Source organism: Danio rerio, chromosome 9 (assembly GCF_049306965.1).
Source record: "Danio rerio strain Tuebingen ecotype United States chromosome 9, GRCz12tu, whole genome shotgun sequence".
Taxonomy (NCBI): domain Eukaryota; kingdom Metazoa; phylum Chordata; class Actinopteri; order Cypriniformes; family Danionidae; genus Danio; species Danio rerio.
The window spans coordinates 28,299,286-28,322,262 of record NC_133184.1 but is presented as its reverse complement, the minus strand read 5'-3'; the positions used below and the strand labels follow the sequence as shown (position 1 = coordinate 28,322,262).

At 33.8% G+C, this 22,977-nt stretch overlaps 1 protein-coding gene across 6 annotated transcripts in view; it reads right to left on the bottom strand.

The window, feature by feature from the left end:
• LOC141376138 (uncharacterized) overlaps nucleotides 1–22,977 on the bottom strand; it is a 1,104,960-nt gene that overhangs the window by 542,130 nt on the left and 539,853 nt on the right. For 4 of the 6 annotated variants that reach the window (XR_012385415.1, XR_012385414.1, XR_012385418.1 and 1 more), the window contains one exon: nucleotides 20,726–22,331. The gene's annotated coding sequence lies outside the window, so the exon portion shown is untranslated. Of the gene's footprint in view, nucleotides 22,332–22,977 lie in introns of those variants that run through there. The other 2 variants (XR_012385419.1, XR_012385417.1) reach the window with 2 other exon arrangements.

Below are 22,977 nucleotides of genomic sequence, written 5' to 3'. Positions count from 1 at the left end.
AGCCACTGTGTTGCCTGCTCTAAAGAAGCAAAAAACTAAACTGTTCAGATACAAAAATTCTGGCAAAAAAAATCTTCTTTTGTATCCAACAGAAGACATCAATTCAAAGCTTTGGAACCGTTTCAGGTTGAGTAAACAGTGAGCAAATGAGTGAACAATCCTTTTAAAAAGCCTGGAATATATTTTGCTTCTTGCTTTTTTTATCATTGTGTTTATTTGCCATTTTGGAGATAAGACTCTAGCATTGTCCTCTGGTACTTTCTGCTCATTTTTTTGAGGGGGACAAATTAATTAGCAAACAAAAGATTTTAAAGCCAGTGACTATGAAATTAATTTGTAAGAAAGCGGCACTATCGTTTGATTTATGCATAAGCAGGGGAAAAGAGGAGGAAAAGAAAGGAACACGGATAGTTGCCATGCAAACAATCATTCGCCGCTGGCTCGCTGAAGTGGAACAAAGGAAATCAAAATGAAACAAGACCTGGCAAACCAAAGCCTGAACGATAACAGAGGTATATAAAAATGCTCCAAAAATGAGAAGACAAAAACATTAGACAAAAGGCAATGAGATGAGGGTATTGAAGTCGGCCCATCAGGAGAGCGCTTTCGTCAAGCTTGTAGGTGGTTGTGCTTCAATGGCTAAAAAAACACAAAAACAAATAGACCTTCATATGGTGAGCACGAAGAAGCATCTTTCATCTATCAGCTCTACAGACTGTCACTCAAAAGTGCCGTAGATGTTATTAATGCCATAATAAGACTTTCTAGTTCCTTCAAACTGTCTGAAAATTGCATCAGTTCCCTTGTTAGGGTGAGATAAATGTTTCACTCGCTCCTTTATTTGAAGTGTAAAACCAAGCCTGACCTCAGTGGAGTTCTCTCATAAAAGCTGAAAATGAAACTCACACATACACGTACACTCACACACACACAGCTGTACGTATATATATAAATACACCGAGACACATTCTAAACAAATTTGTTTTGTTAAGGAGCGAAGTAAACACTCAGGAGAGTTTCTGGAGGAAAATTAACTTTCACCTCTCATGTGCATACACACAAATACAAACAGACATCAGGCTGAAGCCATAACATAACTTTAAAGCAGCTCTTTAGTTTTTGTTTACACAGGGGCTGATGAATGCTTCATTCTGATTGGCTGACGGACATTCAAAGGTGTGCATTTATATTCAGGAAAAAGAAAATGCAGAACTAAAGTAGTTCCAAGCAGATCTTGACTGCATTAGAGTTCACTATGCTGAATGACTGCAGTTATTTCCCAGCCAACAGTCAAAAAAAAAAAAAAAAAATATATATAAAGGTTTGGATAAGATGCATAAGATATTAGTCTTGCAACATGAGTAGACTGGGAGTAAAATGAAGACAAATGTCTTGAAATAAAACATCTGAACAATATTATTAGGTGTAATAACTGTTTCATAAGCAGAATAATTCACTCTATTAACTAATAATAACTACAATTAATTATTACTCTAATTATTAATAATTGTGTTAATATCTTTATTGATTGTTCATATGTTCACCAGTTTTCATCTCTTTCACCCCTTCATACTGTTTAAACTGTGTTACAGCAACTTAAACAAAACATTATATCAGAGCAAACTAATTAACAGCAGCCCTAAAGACTGTTTTTTAAACAGTAAAGTTTTTTATACGGGGTTAAAGCAGTATATATGTAAATATAAGCAGATTGCAATGTAAATATTTGAATGCTATTTAAATTTGCTATGTTTAAACATTTTCAAAAGCTATTTTTACAATTAATTGCACATTCAAAATTATTTTAATATTTAATATAATGAGGGCTTTATTTTTCAACTTTTCTGATCACCAGCCACTGTGGCTAGAATTTTTTCAACATTACTAGCCACTCGCCATTTTTACTAGCCACAATTTCACATGCATAAAATTTGATATTGGCATGCTAAAATGACTTAATTTTGATTTTTCTCCTCATTCATTTAACTTGTTTGTGTTGTATATGAGCTTGCTCAATGAGCATAAGCAAATGAGTTGTGGTTTCATAGTGTCACACTGCAATTAGTTTTTATTTCACATGAGGATTTGCCAATATTTTATCTAGCCAAACCAAAAAAAAAAAAAATAAACAACAACAAAAAAAACTAATAATTCATAGCTCAAAATAACTGTGAGCAACAGAAAGCAGGTGAAAAACATACTATGTGCGATAATGAAAGGATGATCATGTGAAACGTTAAAGCAAAAGCAACCTTCTGCTTACACAAAGACCTTAAAAAAATCGGAAGCTCTTGGAAGCAGCAGGAAAGTTGCTTTTTGTCCAGTCTATTTAAAAGATAACTGATTAAACCAGTTATGTGTTCAAGAACAGATGCTTTGCGCAAGGAACAATTTCTTTTTGAAACTTTTTAACACTGTGCACATCACATCACCTGAAATCAGCATTGACACAGAATCCCTCGGTAGTGCATCAGTATCGCCTGTGTCTCACCGTGCATGATCATCCTCTCATTTGGTATTCACCTGCTTTCTTTTGCTTATTGTCATCTCTCATGCTGGCCCCTCATTTGGCATTCCTTATTGTTGAATTCTGCTTTTTAAGAAAACTACAATTTAAAAAGGATTTTTAACAAGCCGAAGTGGTGTGTGGAAGCGGCAGTCTAAACCGCCACAGCTGAAATCTACCTGCATTTGGCAGGTTGACGGGTGTTAATGTAAAGCCTTGAATATAATGTATAAAAACGTTTTTAATTAAAAATAACAAATAGTAATATTAAAATATAACGAAATGATTAAAAGCAAGACAATTTTGACTCTAACAAGCTTTTGGTGTAAAAGGCTTAAATTTGGAGTAAAAAGACACGTGGACTGGTAGCGGTAGTGTTTGTTTTTACTCGCTGACCCCAACAGAAAGAACCCCAACAGAAAGAAAATATTTTTATGTACAGAGGTCCCTCACTATAACACTGTTCACTTTTTGTGGCCTCGTGGTTTCGCTGAATTTTTTTTTGTGCAATTTGACAAGCTTTTTTTCCACAGCGCATTGTTCTGCGTCTTGATTAGCGTATTGGGTTCTGCATCCGGATTGGCTGTAAACCATTGTCAATCAATCTCCTCCATGCCGTGTCTCCTGTACAGTACAACATTTGTTTTTAAAACGAGTTGGAAAGTTTACCTTCCAAGCTTTATGCAGGTATGTTTCTCTCTCTCATGTATTAATATATTGCATTAAGACTCTTGTATTACAGTTTTTTAGGATTGCTTACACACTAAAATTAAAAGTAGTACACTATTAGCAAAACCTTACACACAAGTATCAAAACATCAGCCCATATTTGCACTACTATAAGCACATTATCAGCCTCACACTTGTTGCAAATCTCTACACACAGTGATTTGCACAACACTAAACACACTTAACATACATTACACACTAAAATCTATCATGAAGTCACTTCCTTGCAATACCAAAGCACTGACTGTCAAATTACTGCACCGTCCAACCAATTGGTTCAACACAGTCGTCAGGTGTGCAAACACTTGTTTGATTAATTGTAGACACACCAATCAGGTGTTTAAGCACTATAAAATGCCAGTTTCAATGAAAATCATCAGGTCTCAATATCAACTCTGGCACACACCATAAAAAAAAAACATATTCAAATGAAGCAAATTTATGGAGTGCCTTTCGATCACAATTTCGAAAGGGTAAAAAAGACTGATGCATGATTATGCAGAGGTATGTATTCACTTTAGCAGTGTGATATTGCATACTGTCTCATAATCTTTTACTGTACTGTAATACTAGATCTACACTGAACTACACAATTTTGCCTGACACTGTTCTTCAGGTAGTTTCACGAATGGATGGAGAGGAGATCTAGCATGAGTTCGATTGCGTGGATGATGGTGTGTTCAACCTGACGAGAACACGGAGTAGAAGAAACATCATTGGCCACAGGGCTTTAGTCAATGTCCCAGGGCAACGTGGGGGAAACACTCTGTGTAGCCATTACAAAGAATGGGGTCCTCCACTGCCATGACCATTCTTGGACCAACTGCACAACATAACAGCAGCAAATCAAATCAATCATACGCAATACATTGTTGTCTGGGACAATGTGTCCTTCCACCGTTCTACTCTGGTTCAGAACTGGTTTTAGCAACATCCACATTTTACCGTCCTATATCTTCCAGCAAACTCTCTATTCCTCAACCCTATTGAAAAGTTTATTTTAGCATAGTGGTGGAAAGTATATGATCTTCGTCTCCAAGCTGAGGTACCCCTCATCCAAGCCAGTGACCAGATGGAGGTAGCAGCAATACAAGATTCTACATTCAAGACACTTCTTTCCAAGGTGTCTTGCTAAGGACAACATTGCTAATTCTTATTGATAATTCTCATGCCAGATCCAGCTAGGCGAAGAGACAATGTCTAACTTACAGTTCAATACGTAAAGTGACATGTTACAGTTCTTTGAATCTTCATGTAAACATGTTGGACATGTTGAGGAATAAATGAGTTTCTTCAGTGTGCAGCATTGTTCTTGAGTAGTGTTTGGTGAGTTTACTTTATATTTGTACTTTGTTGATGGTAGCCTACTCTAATCATAGGGAAGTAGAAGTGCTAAAAGTGTTAGGTTTATCACAGCAGTGTGTAACTCGTGCAAACAGTGTATAGTAAATGTGAAAATGTGTGTTTCTTATGGTAAAAAAGTGTGGTTTTTAAACATAAGTGTAAAGTTTTTACAAGAGTGTTTAGTTATGCAAAGGATCTGTAGTGTTTTGCTAATTGGGTGAGTGGTTGTGCTAATTGTGTGTACTGTTTTGAAAACACAGGCCCTGTTTTGAAAATCGTGCTTAAGCAATCCAAAAAAACTGTAAGACTCGCTGCATTTAAAAGCGGACACTTCAAGGTTTCTATAGATAAATGTCTCATGCCTGTGTTTTGTTTTCGCAAAGCTTAAGTGCATGTTATTGATGCGTTTCTTAAATCAGTTCGCAGAGACAAAAAAAAAGAATGTCTACACTGTTTGTTTTCCTTATTTTGTTGTTATTGAGATTGTACACAAAAAATAAACACCTTATCTGCTCTTATGCTCTTATCTGTACAATCAAAACTCAAAATGTAGTTTAAGTTCTTTTCGGTGATATCAGGAGAAGACGCCTCAAAGCGTGTATACGCAGTCTTCAACCCCTGGGTATTAAGCTGAAACAACACAGTCATTTGAGTTTTTTGGGGGGACAACTTAATTGTTTGATGTTTCATCCGTCAAATTTGTAAAATTTAATCTTTAATTAATTTAATTAATTTCTTCATGTGGCTCAACACGAGTCGATTATGTAGATCCAAGCATTTTCTACAGTAAATTTCAAAGTTGTTTATCAGCTTTCAAAAAAAAAAAAAAATAAAAATAAAATATATATATATATATATATATATATATATATATATATATATATATATATATATATATATATATATATAGTTCTAAAAGCTGATTCAAACTTCACTTTGGCCTGTTTTTGTTTCAAATGATGCCACATCAGTTACTTCTTCATTTCCACTTGAAGTACATCAAGGCCTTAAAAGTCTGACTGAACATTTCTCTGAAAAATCCATTCTATCTCTTCACCAAGTTCCCATTTTGCATAGTGTGATAATTATGGCTTCACTGACTAAATTATACAGTCCTTGATGAGGCAAACAAAGACAAATCTGTTCTCTGATATGAAGGCAAGCGAGAAAAAAAATACATTTCACTGTGCTCTTTCAGAGTTATGTGTTCTCCTTGAGCTGTTATTTAATCATGTATGTCCACAGCGGAAATGTATTTTTGTCTGCGATTATTCTGTGAATATTTTGCATTTAAATGAATCCCTGGCGATCAGCAGATCTTCTTCAGAGTGTCGTATCACTAGAGCTCATTTCTCTCTCGCACTCTGCTTCATTACGTTTCTAATAAAGACAGCTGCACACAACAGAAAATGTGTGAATCTTGCGTTTTTAAAAGGACGGCGAGGCATTTTGTATGTCTGTCTGTTTAGATTTTCACACAAGTCAGATTTGCCCACCCGCCATGACCTAATAACCAGCGTGACTGAAAATTGTGTGGTCTTTTACAGGAAGTACAGAGGCAGAGGTCAATTTGCCTCTAGTGCTGAAAGCCCTTTGGTGAACTGTGACATTCACAACACCAAACTAACCACTAGCCATCTCAAGATACAACAAATAAAGACAGTAAAAACACATATGAAAGAATATAACTTGAACTGTGTATTTTTCAATGCAGCCTCATTGGAAATATGTCTTTCAACCTACATAATTGTTAAACTGCCAAAACGTAGTTCACCATATGCTTGACTACAGTTTCTAAGTAAATTTTATGCCTACAGGGCAGCGTGACATACACAACTTTTGTTCCTTTTCACACTAATGATAAATGCAGAGACATATTTTCATCAAATTAAGAATTAGTTTCATTCACTTCATTCATTCGTTTATTGCATAAAGCCAAAGAAATACCATAAAAAAATGAATGATGTCTGATTTAAAAAAGAATACGTTTGCCTCATCTATCTACAAATTGTACCCTGAGCAAAATCTAGATGGTGAGGTATGTGTTTCCATTGAGCCTGGGCTGTAATATTGACTCCACCACCACTTAAACACCAGAAATAAAAGCATTATAAATATTTAGCTAAGAATGAGCATAAGATAAGAATGTCATGTGCCCAGTTGGTTTAAAAATGTCCGTAAGTATTTAAAATAGAATTTTAGAAGCTTTAATTAGTGTAGTTCAGAAAAAGTATGTTGTTTTGTTTTATTATATAGATTAAATTAGAAGGATTACTAATGTGCATTATCTCACTCATATTTTGATATTGTTTACACCCTATAGTAGTCAACATTTGAAGTGGATCAAACCATATGTATAAATTGTCCTAAGACAAGAATGGGTGTTGTTCGACATTGATTAAAAGATTTGATCCACGTCAAATGCTGACTACTGTAGTTATTGAGAACCATAAAGCAGACACTTGCATTTAATATCCTTTCTATGTACATGAAATAACTTTATGCTCACACAATTTTATTATTAAAAAAAAAAAAAGTACATTGATTAAATATGAATGCCAATAAGTCAATCAGCTATTTAAAATATCAATTATATTAATTGTTCATATAGATTTATCAATAACATAACAATTAACAGGTTCATAAAAGCAACTATAACAAAATATATACAATGTAAGCATTTGACCAATCATTCATTCATTTTTCTTTGGCTAAAGCTGCAGTCACACTAGAGATTGAGTGTTTCTGTTGTATGGCACTGCAAAAAGGGGCCAAATTAAACAAGATGATTAGACATTTAAAAAAGTGAGCGATGTTCCATATTTTAAATTCCTGTCCAGAGAGGTCATGTTTTGATCCCCAATGGGTCTCACGCAGTCAAGTGATGCGATTGACGCACGACCTTGCGTTTCCGGTCTGACGCATTTGTGTACGTATAAATGGAAGTCTATGGGGAGAAAAGTCCAGTGTGACCGCAGCTTTAGTCTCTTATTTATCAGGATTTGCTGCAGCGGAATGAACCGTCAATTATTCTGGCATAAATTTTACACAGTGAATACCCTTCCAGCCACAACCCAGTTCTGGGAAAACATAATAAAATATTTTATAAAGCCCTGTCAAAACTGAAATTTCAAACTAAAATATCGAATAAGATGTAAATAATTTATAAACAGAGACACGTTTTGTATGTATATTGCAACGTATATTTCAATCTAGGTTAAGTTTGCCTGAAAACCCTGTCAGTAAACATCAAGCCAAAATTTCAAATATGAAATACATAATAAAAAATGTGTTCTATATTCATCCAAAGAGCTTAGAATGAGGCGACACTCAACAGAACGTTCCATTGCAACAGCAGCGCCCAGCAACAACCCTGGATTCCGCCATTTTGGAGTGAAAGTGATCGGCCGTCCATTGGATCTCATTACTGTCGCGATGGCAAGCAGCTGCTTTGTTTTCTATTTATTTATTTAAAAAGCGCATTAAAGCTGAGATACAACCTGAAAGACGACAATACAACACTTATTATCACAATCATCAGCACTTTTTATAGTTTATTTTACAGACTTATAATATGCTGTTGTTCTATTGGAGTTTTCATTCTAAAATGGCCGTCGAGCCCTCTAGTGGCTGTTTCCCAAATTACACTAGAGTGTTGCCTCTTGGTCATTCTAAGCTCTTTGATTCATCTCATTCTTCACGAATCGGCGGGTGCAGCCATTTAAATCTTTTTGGCATTTGTTTTTAAATAAAAAAGTCTTAAAATGTAAACATCTTATAAAAAAAAACATCACAATGTAAATAAGTTATCATTTAATTAGAATTTATCAATAACTCCATTTTGACTAAATGTCAGATAGAACCTTATAATTTTAAGGTGACAACTTGTTTGTAGAGCAAGCATTTTGACTGTTTTTGCCATTCTTTATTCCTAGTCATTTCTGGCAACTGAATCGGAAGTTCAAAAACAATTGCAGAAACGAGCACACTTTTGCATTGAACAATAAGGTCAATGGCACTTGACTTAACAGAATCTTAAAGAAGACTAAAAATATTCTAGTAAGCTCTGTTAAAGAATGTAATATCAAACCAAAATATCAAATATTATGTAAATAAGGCAATTGAGACATGTTTTATTATTACGTTTGGCCTGTATATTATTGCTTTAATATTCAAATGTAAACCCTCTTCTTTGAAAATCTTAAGAAGTGATTACAATGAACATCTGTCATGGTAACCTGCTTGCTACTGTAATCATCTTTAGAGTTTTTAATGGCCTCTGTGTTAAACACAATCTCAAATAAGCATCTCAACAGTAGTTGCCATTTCCACTCCAGTGAGCTCTGTTTATTGCTATCAGTTACTAATTAAATCAGATGTGGTGGGACTTGTGCACCGCTTGTATCATGCCGTATGATGCGATAGGATGGATAACGGCCTTAGTTAATGTGAATGGGCACAATACGCTTATTCAGTGGTGCACGACCGGGGACTTTACATCACATAATCAAATAATCAAGTCCCAAAACTAATTACAGTACAGCTATGCATCTTCATTCATGGAGGACTGCCTTCACACTCTATGGCGCACTCCGTGATCCGTGCAAGATTTTTGTATTCATTTATTTTTTTTCTTCTGTTTGGTGCAGAATAACTGTGTTAATTAACAATGTGTTTTAGCTTCAGTGCTCGCAGATTCCCAGAAGGCGTTAGCGCCTTTGTGGCAGTAAGGCCATCAGGAAGATCTTACACACAAGGATGAGGCTAATATTGGGAGTTGTTCATCATGTTGCGAACTTTCCATTGAATTCTGTTGTGTTTAAATTGAGATAGTGGTGTTATTTAGAAACATTATTATGCATAATAACCTCCTAAACTTCACAGAATTATCACTAGGTTAATATATACCCAAAAAATACAAAATTCAGAGCACATCTACAACAGTCTGGAATGCAAGCTTACACTCTTAAACTTAAAGGTTTTATGGCATTAGTGGTTTCATGAAGAACATTTACCATATTGAACCCTTCTTAATACTTTTTCAAGATTAGGTTCTAAAGATTAGGGCTTGGAAATATGGCAAACATATATAGTTGAAGTCAAAATTTTTAATCCTTCTGTGAAATTTAGTGATGTTTTTACAGTATCTCCTATACCAGTGTTTCTCAACCATGTTCCTGGAGGACCACCAGCTCTGAACATTTTCTATGTGTCCTTGACCAAACACACCTGATTTAGATCATCAGCACATTAGCAGAGACTGAAAGACCTGTAATGGGTGTGACAGACAAAGGAGACATCCAAAGCATGCAGTGTTTGTGGTCCTCCAGGAAATTGGTTGAGAAACACTATCCTATACTATTGTTTCTTCCAGAGAAATTCTCATTTCTCATATAGTTAAAATCAAAAGATTTTTAAACGTTCTTAAAACAAATTTAAGGTCAATATTATTAGGTTTCTTAAGAACTATTTTTCTTCCATTGGCTATAGTAACTTTATTCAATAACATGCCTAATTACTTGCCAAACAGTGAAGTCTGTAAATTGTACTTTAAGCTGAGCATTAGTGTCTGGAAGAATACAGTAAGTAGATAAATATTATGAACTCATCATGACAAAGATAAAACTATTTAGTTGTTAGAAATTAGTTGTTGAAACTATTCTGTTTAAAATGTGTTAAGAGTATTTTTTAAAATAGTTAATTTTCATAAGAGGGCTAATCATTTTGATTTCAACGTTATATTACACTATAAAATTGTTCATATCAGTTAACGCAATAGTGTCAAGTCTTTTAATTTTGAAAGCAGATACAGTTGAAGTCAGAATTATTCTCCCCCCTGTTTATCCCCCCCCCCCCATTTCTATTTAACAAGAGAAGATATTTTCAACACATTTATAAACAATAATTTTAATAACTTATTTCTAATAACTGATTAATTTTACCTTAACCATGATATCATTGTACTAGATATTTTTAAGACACTTCTACACAGCTTAAAGTGACATTTAAAGGCTTAACTAGATTAATTAGGTTAACTAGGCAGGTTAGGGTAATTAGGCAAGTTATTGTATAACAATGATTTTTTTCTGTAGTCAATTGAAAAGAAAAATAGCTTAAAGGGCTAATAATTTATCCTAAATGTTTTTTAAAAAGAAAAAAAATATGATACTGTGAAAATGTCCTTGCTCTGTTAAACATCTTTTGAGAAATATTAAAAAATAATAATAATAATAATATCAAAGGGGGGATAATAATTCTGACTTCAACTGTATTTCTACACAAGGACAAGCAAAAAAAAAAAAAAAAAAAAAAAAAAAAAAACAGTTACAGTACTTGGAAACTAAAACTAGATTCTTTGTCAAGACATGTCAAGCACACCATATATAAAAAGATGTAAAGTATCATGATATCATTTGTAAAATGTCATTTTTTTAAGTAAACATTTGTCCCAGCATGTTTTAATGGGTGACATAAATCATAAAACAATATATTTCCTTTAATATTATTTTTTTTAGTCAACCTAACGTTAATTTATCAGTTATCACAATAATGTCTTTCAATTTTGAAAGCACATATTTCTACTTAAAGACTAGCAAAAAAAATAAATAAATAAATAAATAAATAAAATAGTTACCAGTTACAGTAGTTGGAAAATAAAACTAAATACTTTTTTGTCCACACATATCAAGCACATCATACTGATAAAATTATATTTTTTTACAAAAATGTATTTAATTTTTCTGAATTTATTCCAGCATATTTCACTGGGTGATATCAAATCATAAAACAAGTTTATCTGTGAGCACACAATATATATATATATATATATAAGGGTAAAATTCCCTTTTAGGACTGTTTTTTTCTCATGAGGACTGCTGACAGCTTGCTATAATGCTGATGATTTCAGATTTCACACTCCTCGTGAGGACATTTGTCAGTGTAGGCAAACCCAACCCATTCAAAAAGGATTTCTGACACACGTTCACAAAATGGCGTTTTAAAATGAACGCTGAGGAGAAGCATGTTCAACTAATCCTGTCATTCACAACACAAGGGCATAACAGCTGCTTACCTCATTCCTCTGATAAATGTGCTGTATCCTACCCCTGGAGACCAGGCACTAGTAAAGTCACATCCGCAAACTACATACCATACAGTATAAACAAGTAAAAAGGTGTCTGCCGTGATGTAAAAATTCCTAGAAGGATGCAACAAAACACTTCAGAAAATTACAATAGTGAATTCAGTTTGGTTTTGTTAGTGGTTAAAGTTATGACTGTGAATATAATTAAATAGTTAGCATTATGCAGTAGCTTGATTCCCAGTCATTCAGAATTTCAGAAGTAACAACATTATGGCAAATACTGTGAAAATTTCTTTGGTCTGTTAAACATCACTAAAAATTTCACAGAAGGACTAATATTTTTTTAATATTAATATATTAAATTAAAATAAATGTATTTAAAATATTATACATTTTTACATGTATGATTTATTATTATTGATTAAATGTTTCATTTTATTCCTTTATTAAAAACAGTTTTTTTTCATTTATTTTTTTATTTTTATGAAAAAGAAAAAAAAATTGAAACTGTTTTCTGAATAAATTCAGTAAACCAATAAAATATATGCCATTCTTTTTTATTTTTACTTTTTTTATATAAACAAATACAAGTACACATTCTAATTAATGGAAACCTGAAATACCTCTTTGGCATCTTGACCCTTTTATTTCCCCACAGGCAAAATCATACACTCTTCATTTTGCTTCAGTTCTATCTAGGAGAACTCCTGTGAAATATTAAAATAGTCTTCGGTTGTTCTTCCCTATAAAGACAGATTAACAGTGAATCGGACAGAGCACTCCTGTTTTGCAAAGAGTCTAATGAACAACGCTCCCCAACCGAGTAACAGTAATCCATACTGACTGGTCCCTCTTTCTCTCTCTCACGGTTCCGCTCATACAGCAAACCCACAGCAGCTGCTCATCACAGGCACAACTAAACAGCAGAAAGGTCAACGTTAATCCGCGTCCACTTTCATGAACGCCTTCAACATCTTCCATTTAGATAGTTTACCCAGCATCCCTTCAGGGCACACATGATGATCCGTCTCCTCCAACACTTGACACGAGCTTCATGAGAGCTGAAGCTTTACTGAAAAACTTTTTTCCTTTACTGACAGATATCAGGAGATATCAGGTTTCTTTGAGAATTAAAGCAGTGGATCTCTGTGTGTCCGCACGACTGCTAGACTGTCTGCTGCTACATGCCAGATTCAATAGACAAAATTACAGTTTACAAACATAGACTCGCTGGTGATACTACTAGATTCTTCAGACAGATCAGACAAGAGCTGCAGGGTAGCGACTTACTCAAACTGAGCTGGAAAAAAAAGAAGAAGATGAAATAAGATGAAATATAAATGCTGCATGTTGAAACTACATTACACTACACTTCACCTGGCAGACATTTGGGCTTTTTGTAGATTTCTGTCATTTCCAATGGTTTATACAACCTAAATGTTTAAAACAGATGAATAAAAAATATAATAAAATAAAAAATAAGTGCACAATGGTGCAGAGGGTAGCATGATTGCCTCACAGCTAGAAGGTCGCTGGTTTGAACCTTAGCTAGGTCAGTTTGTGTGTGGAGTTTGCATTACCGGTTTCCCCCACAAGTCCAAAGACATGGAGTATAGATGAAGTGAGTAAGCTAAATTGTCCATAGTGTTTGTGTGTGAATGAGTGTGTGGATGTTTCCCAATGATGGGTTGCAGCTGGAAGAGCATAAGCTGATTAAGTTGGCGGTTCATTCTGCTGTGTTGACCCCTAATTAATAAAGAAACTTAGCAGAAAAGAAAATGAAGAATGAAAATAAAATAAATAACCAACCAAACAAACAAACAAGCAAAAATAAACAAAACAAAACAAAACAAAATAAATTATCAATAAAGCTGGGCCCAGGTGCACCAAAACCAGGTTATTTGTAAATAGTTGCAAACAAAAAGTTATATGTGTTATATAAACTGATTATACTGAGTCTCCCTCATAAGTTAATAAAATTGGGCTACAATTTGGGCATTTTGTAGATTTCTGTCATTTGCAATGGATTATGCAACCTAAAAAAAATAATTATAAAATAAAATAAATAAATAAAATAAAATAAAATAATAATAACCTAATATCTGTAAAATAAAATAAAATAAAATAAAATAATAATTAAGCCGCCAAAACATGATTTTTTTTTTAATTCTATGTGATCTTTGTGTATACCAGGGATCTGTACCTCCTGGATCGCTGGTATATACAAAGACCACATAGAACTACAAATCCAACATTATATGGACTACAAGATCCAGTCATGTACTGCTCACACACACCAGTTCCTAATCCTGGCTGATTGCGAATACACACTGCTGAACATGTTCAGAACTGATGACATGGACTTTAAAAGCAGCACAGACGCACACACTAGTTGCTGAGTCTTGTTATACTGATTGTGAACATTACGAAGCATTTTCCTTTCCTTACCTTCTGTGTTTGAACCTTGCTTTGTTCTGTTTGTTTTACATTGTCTGCTGCCTGCCTGCCTGCTCTGTTTGCCCGTGTTGACCATTGCTTGCCTGACCATCTCTATTACATAGACATATTTTTTATTATTTTTTTTACTAATAACTTATGGGTTGTAGCTGGAAGGACATCCGCTGCGTAAAACATATGCTGTATAAGTTAGCAATTCATTGTGGTGTGGCGATGCCTGATTAATAAAGGGACAAAGCCGAAAAAAAAAGAATGAATGAATGATATATTATTATATCTTTACAAATATATAATTGCTCATCTCCATCACTTAAAAATTGTTTGACTGAAGATTCCAGAATTATGTCTGCTTGATGTCACATATGAGTCCAGTTTAATTTAAACTGCACAAAGGCTTCACGAATAAATGCCACAGCAATTCTTGATTTTGGTTATTCAGCTCAAAGCAGCAGGTTTCGGCGTTCCCTTTATTCTGTCTTTATAAGCCCTGCAGAATAATGTTACCCCTAATACAACTGGCACACAAATCAGTTTCTGAATGAGATAGCTAAAGGTTGCCATGGCATCTGTTGTGCGTTACCAAGGAGATTTTTTTTTCTTCATATTTTTCCACAATGGCATCCTTTTAACGCCCAGGTGAAGACATCTTTAACTCGGTCTGCATCTCCATGGCCACAGTCATTACCTTACATTACTGTATGTCATGGCGCTGAGCTTCAGGAAGAGCAGAGCTGTAAACAAACCACGTCAGTCCTGTTCAAGATTAAGACTCGTCCGTCACACCTGCTAAAGAAATAACAGCGATGACACACGCGAGTCAAGATCACCGACGACAGCAGCTGCTCCAGCCAAACCGTGATGCTATAATTACAGATGAGAAGATATCTATTACACTCAGCAGAAAAACATAAAAAGCAGAAGTCTTTCATATATCAGCGTGAATATTACCACAAGACAGAAAAGGAGGAGGAAAAAAAGAGAGGAAGACTTTTACCAAAGAGACCCGTTTTTCTCTGTCAGAGCTTTTCTCCCTGGTATGATGGAGGGCTGAAGGTCAGGAGAGCTGTTTCTTTCACTCCCTTTTCTTTCTTTCCACTTCGCTTCAGAGAATCATACTTTAAAAGGCAGCCATTTGTAGTTATTCAGTTAAGAAAATAGCTGCTATGTGGAGGATCATTTATGATGTGATGAACTCTCAGATATAGTGCAGCACTCAGAGCAAGTTCATTTCGCTCAATGTTTGTTGGAAAACAAAGTTGGAAATATCTGAGCAGTTTGCAAGCATTCCAATACTGCACTTACTACATTGTTATTATTATTATTATTAATAATAATAATAATAATAATAATAATACAATTAATACTACTACTAATAATAATAAAAATAACAATAATAATAATACATTTGATTTTAGGCACCCTTTTAACCACTCAGGGTCACCAAACATAAAAAGAAAAATGAATGAATGAATGAATGAATGAATGAATGAATGAATGAATGAATGAATGAACGAATAAATGAATGAATGAATGAATGAACAAAGGAATGACAAAAGGAACGAAGGAACAAACAAAAAGAATAAATGAATGAATGAACGAACAAAAGAACAAAGCATCTGTTCATTCCTTTACTCATTAATTTTCCTTCGACTTTCTAACCTCTCAGGGTCAGCATACATAAGAAGCAAATTTAATGAATGAATGAATTTTTTTTTTATTAATTAATGGATGAATAAAGAAATCAACAAAGGAATGAAGGAACAAACAAAAATAATAAATGAATGAATTAATTAATTAATTAATAAACTTTAAAATGACAAATAAAAAACAGCAGTTTAGAAAGCATCTGTTCATTCATTTACACATTAATTTTCCTTCGGCTTTGTAACCACACAGGGTCACCATATACGAAGCAAGATGAATGAATGAATGAATGAATGAATGGACTATAAAATGACAGAAAAACAACAGTTTAGAAAGCATTTGTTTATTCATTTACTCATTCATTTTCCTTCAGCTTTACAACCACTCAGGGTCACCATATATAAGAATCTGAATGAATGAATGAATGAATGAATGAATGAATGAATGAATGAACGAACGAACAAAGGAACAGAAAAAGGACAAACAAAAGAATGAAGGAACAAGCAAAAAGAATAAATGAATGAATGAATGGACGAAAGAGTTAATGAATGAATGAATGAATGAATGAATGAATGAATGAATTATTAATAAATAAATTATTTTATAAATTATTTATAATTTTTCTTTATAATAAATATAAAATTTGTTTTTATATTTAATTCACCTGTAGCGCATGTCTTCGGACTGTGGGGTAAGCCAGAGCACCCAGAAGAAACCCACGTCAACAAGGGGAGAACATGCAAACTTCACACAGAATAGCCCACTGATCCAGCTGGGACTCAAACCAGCAATCTTTTTGCTGTGCGGCAACAATGCTAACCGCTGAGCCACCGTGCCACCAGCATCTATTCATATTGATGTAAATATGTTTACACCAGCCGTGCAATCCAATTGGGAGATTTACCCCATATCATGCAAGATGTAAACAGTGTCCTGCATTTACATAGATTCAGGTAAGATTACTCACTTTTATTTTCACAAAACTTAGTTGTATTACAAATAAACAAAAACCGATGAAGTTAAACTATTAGACATGTATTTGTCAAATTGTAAGTCAAATTTTGTGAACTGCTTACATAATTGGTGAAAATTTACTCTTAAATTGTTATAACAAAATAAGAAAGATATTAGAAAATGCATGTTATAATATTTGAAGTATGCTTACATGTAGATCACAAAACAAAAAAACAGGCTCAATTTATAAAAAAACAAATGTTTACCAATTCAGCAATGTGTTTACAATCTTTCTTAGTTTTATTAATATAATTAACAGTTTGCACAATCTGATTTCTGGGAAGCAAACACATCTACATCCAAAACATTGGCACATATCAATCAGAAAATGTGGTCAGTTATACCTCTTTGAGCTGAAAAGGAGAATGAACTAAATGAGGTTTTCAAGTCAAAGAAGGTGAATCCTTTGAGCACACCCAACATTTACACCACTGGCAGAAAAAATCCAATGGTATTTGTTTAGCAGCTGAAGAGTACTTTACCAGTAAGATGGCTTTGGCAAGCTGTTTCAAACTCACTCATACAGCATTTTTAATTGTGATTTAATCCAACGCAAGTTCATTCATTCATTCATTTTCCTTCAGCTCAGTCCCTTTATTTATTAGGGGTCACCACAGTGGAATGAACCATCAACTTATCCAGCATTTGTTTTACAAAGCGGATGCCTTTCCAACCGCAACCCAGTACTGGGAAACACCCATGCAAACCCAAACACTACGGCCAATTTAGTTAATTCAATTCACATATAGCGCATGTTTTTGGACTGTGGAGGAAACCGGAGCACCCAGAGGAAACCCACACGAACATGCGGGGAGAACATGCAAACTCCACACAGATATGCCAAATGGCCCTGCCGGGACTCAAACCAGTGGCCTTCTTGCTGTGAGATGACAGTTCTTACCACTGAGCCATCATGTCGCCCCTAACACAAGTTTCTTTTTATTTTATTATTTATTTTTTCACTTGAAATGTATCAAGGCCTTTAGTGTAAGTGAGATAAAGACAGCAAAAAAAAAAAAAAGACAACAATGAGAGAAGGGGAAAAAAGTAAAAAGTGTTTAAAAAGAGCAGATGCTGGGCCAAACTGTCAATCCATTGGCTGGAGGTGACCTCTTTCCGCCGGGCCTGTGGTTTAACCCACCTACCCAGGAGTAAGAGCCGAGGGAAGGCAATTGATCCAAATGCTGCAGATTACTCCAGATAAGTGTTTCAGATCAGCAGATCTTAATGGTGGGAATGAAAGGTCTGGTCCGATACGGCAGGAGACGCTATTGATCATTGTTCAACATGCGGGTGTGGAGACGAGATCCGGGATAAACAGTTCATTTAGAGCTGGGGGTTAGAAGAATCGAACAGCTGCGAGGCACAACAAAGAGAGAGGACGGCAGACTCAGAGAGAAAGAGAGAGAGAGTGAAACACTCACTGCACTACTTCCTGTACTGAGGAAAAAGTCCTTAACCTGTATTGAACCAGACTAACTCACCCCAGAGAATATAGCTTCATTTAGATTCAAGTTGCCAAAATTCTGTAGTTGCCAAAAGTTTAAATGTTGCTTAAATGGTAAAACATTGAGCTGACTATATCAAGGTCATAATAAAAAAATAAAAAAAAAAATAAAAAATAAAAAAATAAATAAAATAAAATAAAACAGAATAAAATAAAATAAAATTAAGTTGTTAAATTAAATTAAATATATTTTAAGTCTAAGTATGTAAAAAATTATTTTATTTTGTTTATGTTAGTATAAATATAAAAATCTTAAAAGCTGATTTATACTTCTGCGTCATGCGCACGCGTTTGGTCCAGCGAAGCCTTCGCACGGAAACATAGCCCTCGCCGTGGCTGATGCCGACAATACCATGCACCTCTCAAAATATGTACAACACATCACAATGAAACATAGCACAAGCTCTATGATTGCTCAGCTTGGTACAGGTGACGAGCATGGGCAGTGCTGACAGCCGCGAGCCCGATGGTGTGAGTGTTTACAAGTGTCAAGTCCCTTGAAGGAGCTCCAGATGACTATGTGTCAAAATACTTGCTCCGCAAATGTGTGTTCATGACTTTACATAAAAAGTAAAAAAAAAAATAAGAAGAAAATATTAGTTTGCAACATCAAGCAGCTTAACGTTTTTAAAGTCTAAAAATGTATACATTTCTGCAAGTCAATAAGACCGGCCTGCTCATTCATGATGTATAAGCTAGTGTGCTCTAAAACAGTGGCAAAATTCACATTGGTAAGATACAAACACCCAAAGCTAGACACTGTTGTAAAAAGGAATGAATAAATATATATATATAACAATAATATTAATGAAGCATTTTTGCAGAAGTAGATGAAGCTGATTGTCTAAAATTAACTTGAGCTCTGCAGCAAAACTTTCTGTGAGCACAGAAGTTAAGAAAGTCTTATACTTTTAATGTTGTGCAGAGAATTTTTAGAAAAAGAGGGCGTATGTATGGGTGTGGCCAATGGAGGACTGGAGAATTATTGACAAGTGACGAATTCCACTAAACTCCACCTGTTAATATCAGCTACGTACAACAGAGCAAATCGAAAATTGAAATGTGTTGCATACCCCTGAATGTAAATCTTGCATTTCGTTAAGGATAACAGAATTCTGTGAATCGAATTATTAATTTGTATCCAATAAATGACTACGATTTTTGACATTGAAGAAAACACTCTCCTGACCTTTTTATTGAACACATGGAACATGGAACATGGAATTGACTAAATATTACAACACAGTCTGACTAAGCCTATCTGCTTGAGCACTTCCTCTTTCTTGCTCAGTCTGTCTTTCTAGAGCTGTTCCAACAACAAATGGATCAAAGAATAAATAAAATAAAATTGACGTCTCCTCATGCTTTAGTTTCAAATCTTCTGACCAATCAAATGATTTCTAGTATCTAACATGTCCATACCCCCTTCAAGATGCTATCTGCTTGTTAAGTATTGGTGACATATACTGTTTCCGAGGTCCAAGCCGTTAATCTGTGATGGCCTTGGTTATTTTTTTTAACATGGTTAAACAAAATTTGTCTTCCATACTAAACGTTTCAGTCTCTCTCGCCCCCTCTATTTTAAAATTAAATTATTTTTCTGATGTTCAGCTTAACAAAATTCAGAAGTTTGTGTTTTTAGCTGGCTTGACAGCAGCCAAGAATATAGTTGCGACAAGATGGAAGCCTCCACATTCTCTTGATCATCATCATTGTATTATTACTTTTATTGATATTGTGTATATGAAAATGTCCATTGCTCACATCCATAGAGAGAGAGAGGACAAGAGAGGACACCATGCAAGAGAGGACACCATCAGACTTTGGGCACAAACCTTGGACAAACTTAAAGGTTTACTAATTTGAATCAAGGAGACATCAAAAAGCAGAAACTTCTGGTTCCAGGCCCCATATTTTTTTCTATTGTTTATTTTTTTTATTAATTAATTTATTTTCCCTCTTTATTATTTTTATCTGTTTTTTTTTTTCTTTATATTTTAAGGTTCCCTGTTTGGGCTTTTAATAACTGTTCTTCATTGCCGTAGACCTCTTTTTAGCACAGTTTCAAAAACCTATTTTTATTGGTCTATTACCATTATTTTATTTATTTATTTATTTATTTATTTATTTATTTATTTATTTATTTATTTATTTATTTATTTATTTATTTATTTATTTATGTATTTATTTATTTTTAACTGGCTTAATTATACCCTTACTTAACCTTAAATACAGATTTGATTATTTGGAAATTAGTTTTATGTTATGTATTTGTGTGTGTTTGTGTATATATATATATATATATATATATATATATATATATATATATATATATATATATATATATATATATATATATATATATATATATATATATATATAATTTATTTATTTATTAGTAAAAATATATATTTATTTATTTATTAGTTTTATTTGTTTTAGTATGTCGTTATCACTTACTCTTCAGTTTTTCCTTTTTATGGTCTCTATTGTTGTTGTTGTTGACATTATTATTAATATTATTATTTAACAACATGTATATTGGTTTTTATATGTATATCTATGCATAATGCTTTATATTGATTGTCTACGGCATGTTTTTTTCTGTTTTCAAATAATACAAAATAAAATAAAAATTTGATGGAAAAAAAATAAATAATTTAAGCAAACTTTATATATAATCATGGTGTACACAACAGTCTCTGGACACAATTTTTTTTTTTAACAATTCGTCACCTTAGAATTATAAGGTTCTATCTGACATTTTTTTTCAAAATTGAGTTATTGACACATTATTATTATTAAATGACAACTTATTTACATTATGGAATGTTATTTTATAAGTTGTTTACATTTCAAGACTTTAATAATAATTAAAAAAATGTTACACGCATACTGTTTGCTATGGAATGCAAATAAATTTAAGCTCAATATCTCAAAATCATTCAGATCTATGTGATCTATGGCTATGCTATGTGCTTAAGCTCGACCAGAGTCATTCGCAGAACTGTGTTAAAACAAAACATGATTGGTAGTTAAACTAAAGGGGAAGAGCTATGATATGTCCCACCCAGTTTTCATGTTTTTGATCAAGTTACATTAAATATGTCTTTATATTAAATACTGAAAAAGCATTATTAAAAAAAGACTAAATAATTTACATTCATATAATAATTTAGAACTTAGAAATGTATTTAACACAATGTGCAATAATACTCCTTATTGCATCTACTGCAAACAAACTGCTGCATGTCTAGACAGCAAAGCATTTTTCATAAACACTACGAACCAAATGATATTTACCTTTGGTTTATCTATTAATTAAATCCAAAACTTCTTGAACTGAAATCTTTCAGCCAACAGAAGCAGACTTTGTGGTCCAGAAGTGACGTTTTTAGAACATTTCAATTTACTGAAGAGAGAGAGAGAGAGAGAGAGAGAGAGAGAGAGAGAGACAGAGAGAGAGAGACAGAGAAAGCGTGTGAACATGAAGCTGCAGGAATGTTTTTTCAACTCTCTTCCATCTGCATCAAGAGAAAGGTTAAGGGTCCAAAATGTAATAAGTACAAAATGGTTCCCTGTTGAACTAAGAGGCAAATAATGTGATTTGCATGAGAAGTGGAGCATTACTCAACACAGAGGGCAGTAAGGTCAACAGTTTCAACTAATATTAGAAAGAGACTGATAGGTTTACGCTCTGCTTAAAACATAGACTGAAAGTTCATTTCTCTCTGCACTTTTCTGAATATAAAGCAATTAAAGTGAATCAAATGGATTTATCTGAGAGAGTTGACAGGTAGTCTTTCACATTCCTGTCGTGTTTTCCAAGGACCAGCCGAAACGACACAAAGAGAGCCGGATGGACAGATTTGGAGAACGACAGACCATTCTTCATCGTTTACTGCCGTTCCTCTGAATCATGTAGCACGGAAGACAGCCGGTCTGGTTTGAGAAAGAGTAATGGCTGCTCTTATGTCTTCTTTTAAGTGTTATGAATTTGTTCGTCTGCTATTTTCTCATGGTGGCTGTCAGCTTCTCACAGAGGCCTGGATGAAAAAGAAAAGATGGACAGAGTTGATGGATCTTCCTTGAGTTTTCACTCACCAAATTAGTCACAAAACAGCCTACAGTTGTTCAAATGTCAGTACTAGATCTCTAACTTTTTTAAGAATCAATACAGGAGGTACATACTGCATATCTATCTATCTATCTATCTATCTATCTATCTATCTATCTATCTATCTATCTATCTATCTATCTATCTATCTATCTATCTATCTATCTATCTATCTATCTATCTATCTATCTATCTATCTATCTATCTATCTATCTATCTATCTATCTATCTATCTATCTATCTATCCAAATTAATAAATTACACCTTAAATTATATTTAATTCTTTTTAGTGCAATGATGTTTAAAAACATACTGTATGTTTGATCGTGTAGATGAAGTATTGGTGAGCAGACTAGAAAAACGCATGAAAACATATTCACAATCTATAAATGCATTAAGCACATACTGTATATACATTTTAATTCTAATTTCAACCCAATTCCTGAGCATCTTCTTTTACTCACTTTTCCCAAAAGAACTTTATCTAACAAACAGCAGACAAATTATGCTGCAGAGTTTGCTGTACTCATCCTAATCAATACCCATAAACACGTTATGCAAGTGTCAGAATATTA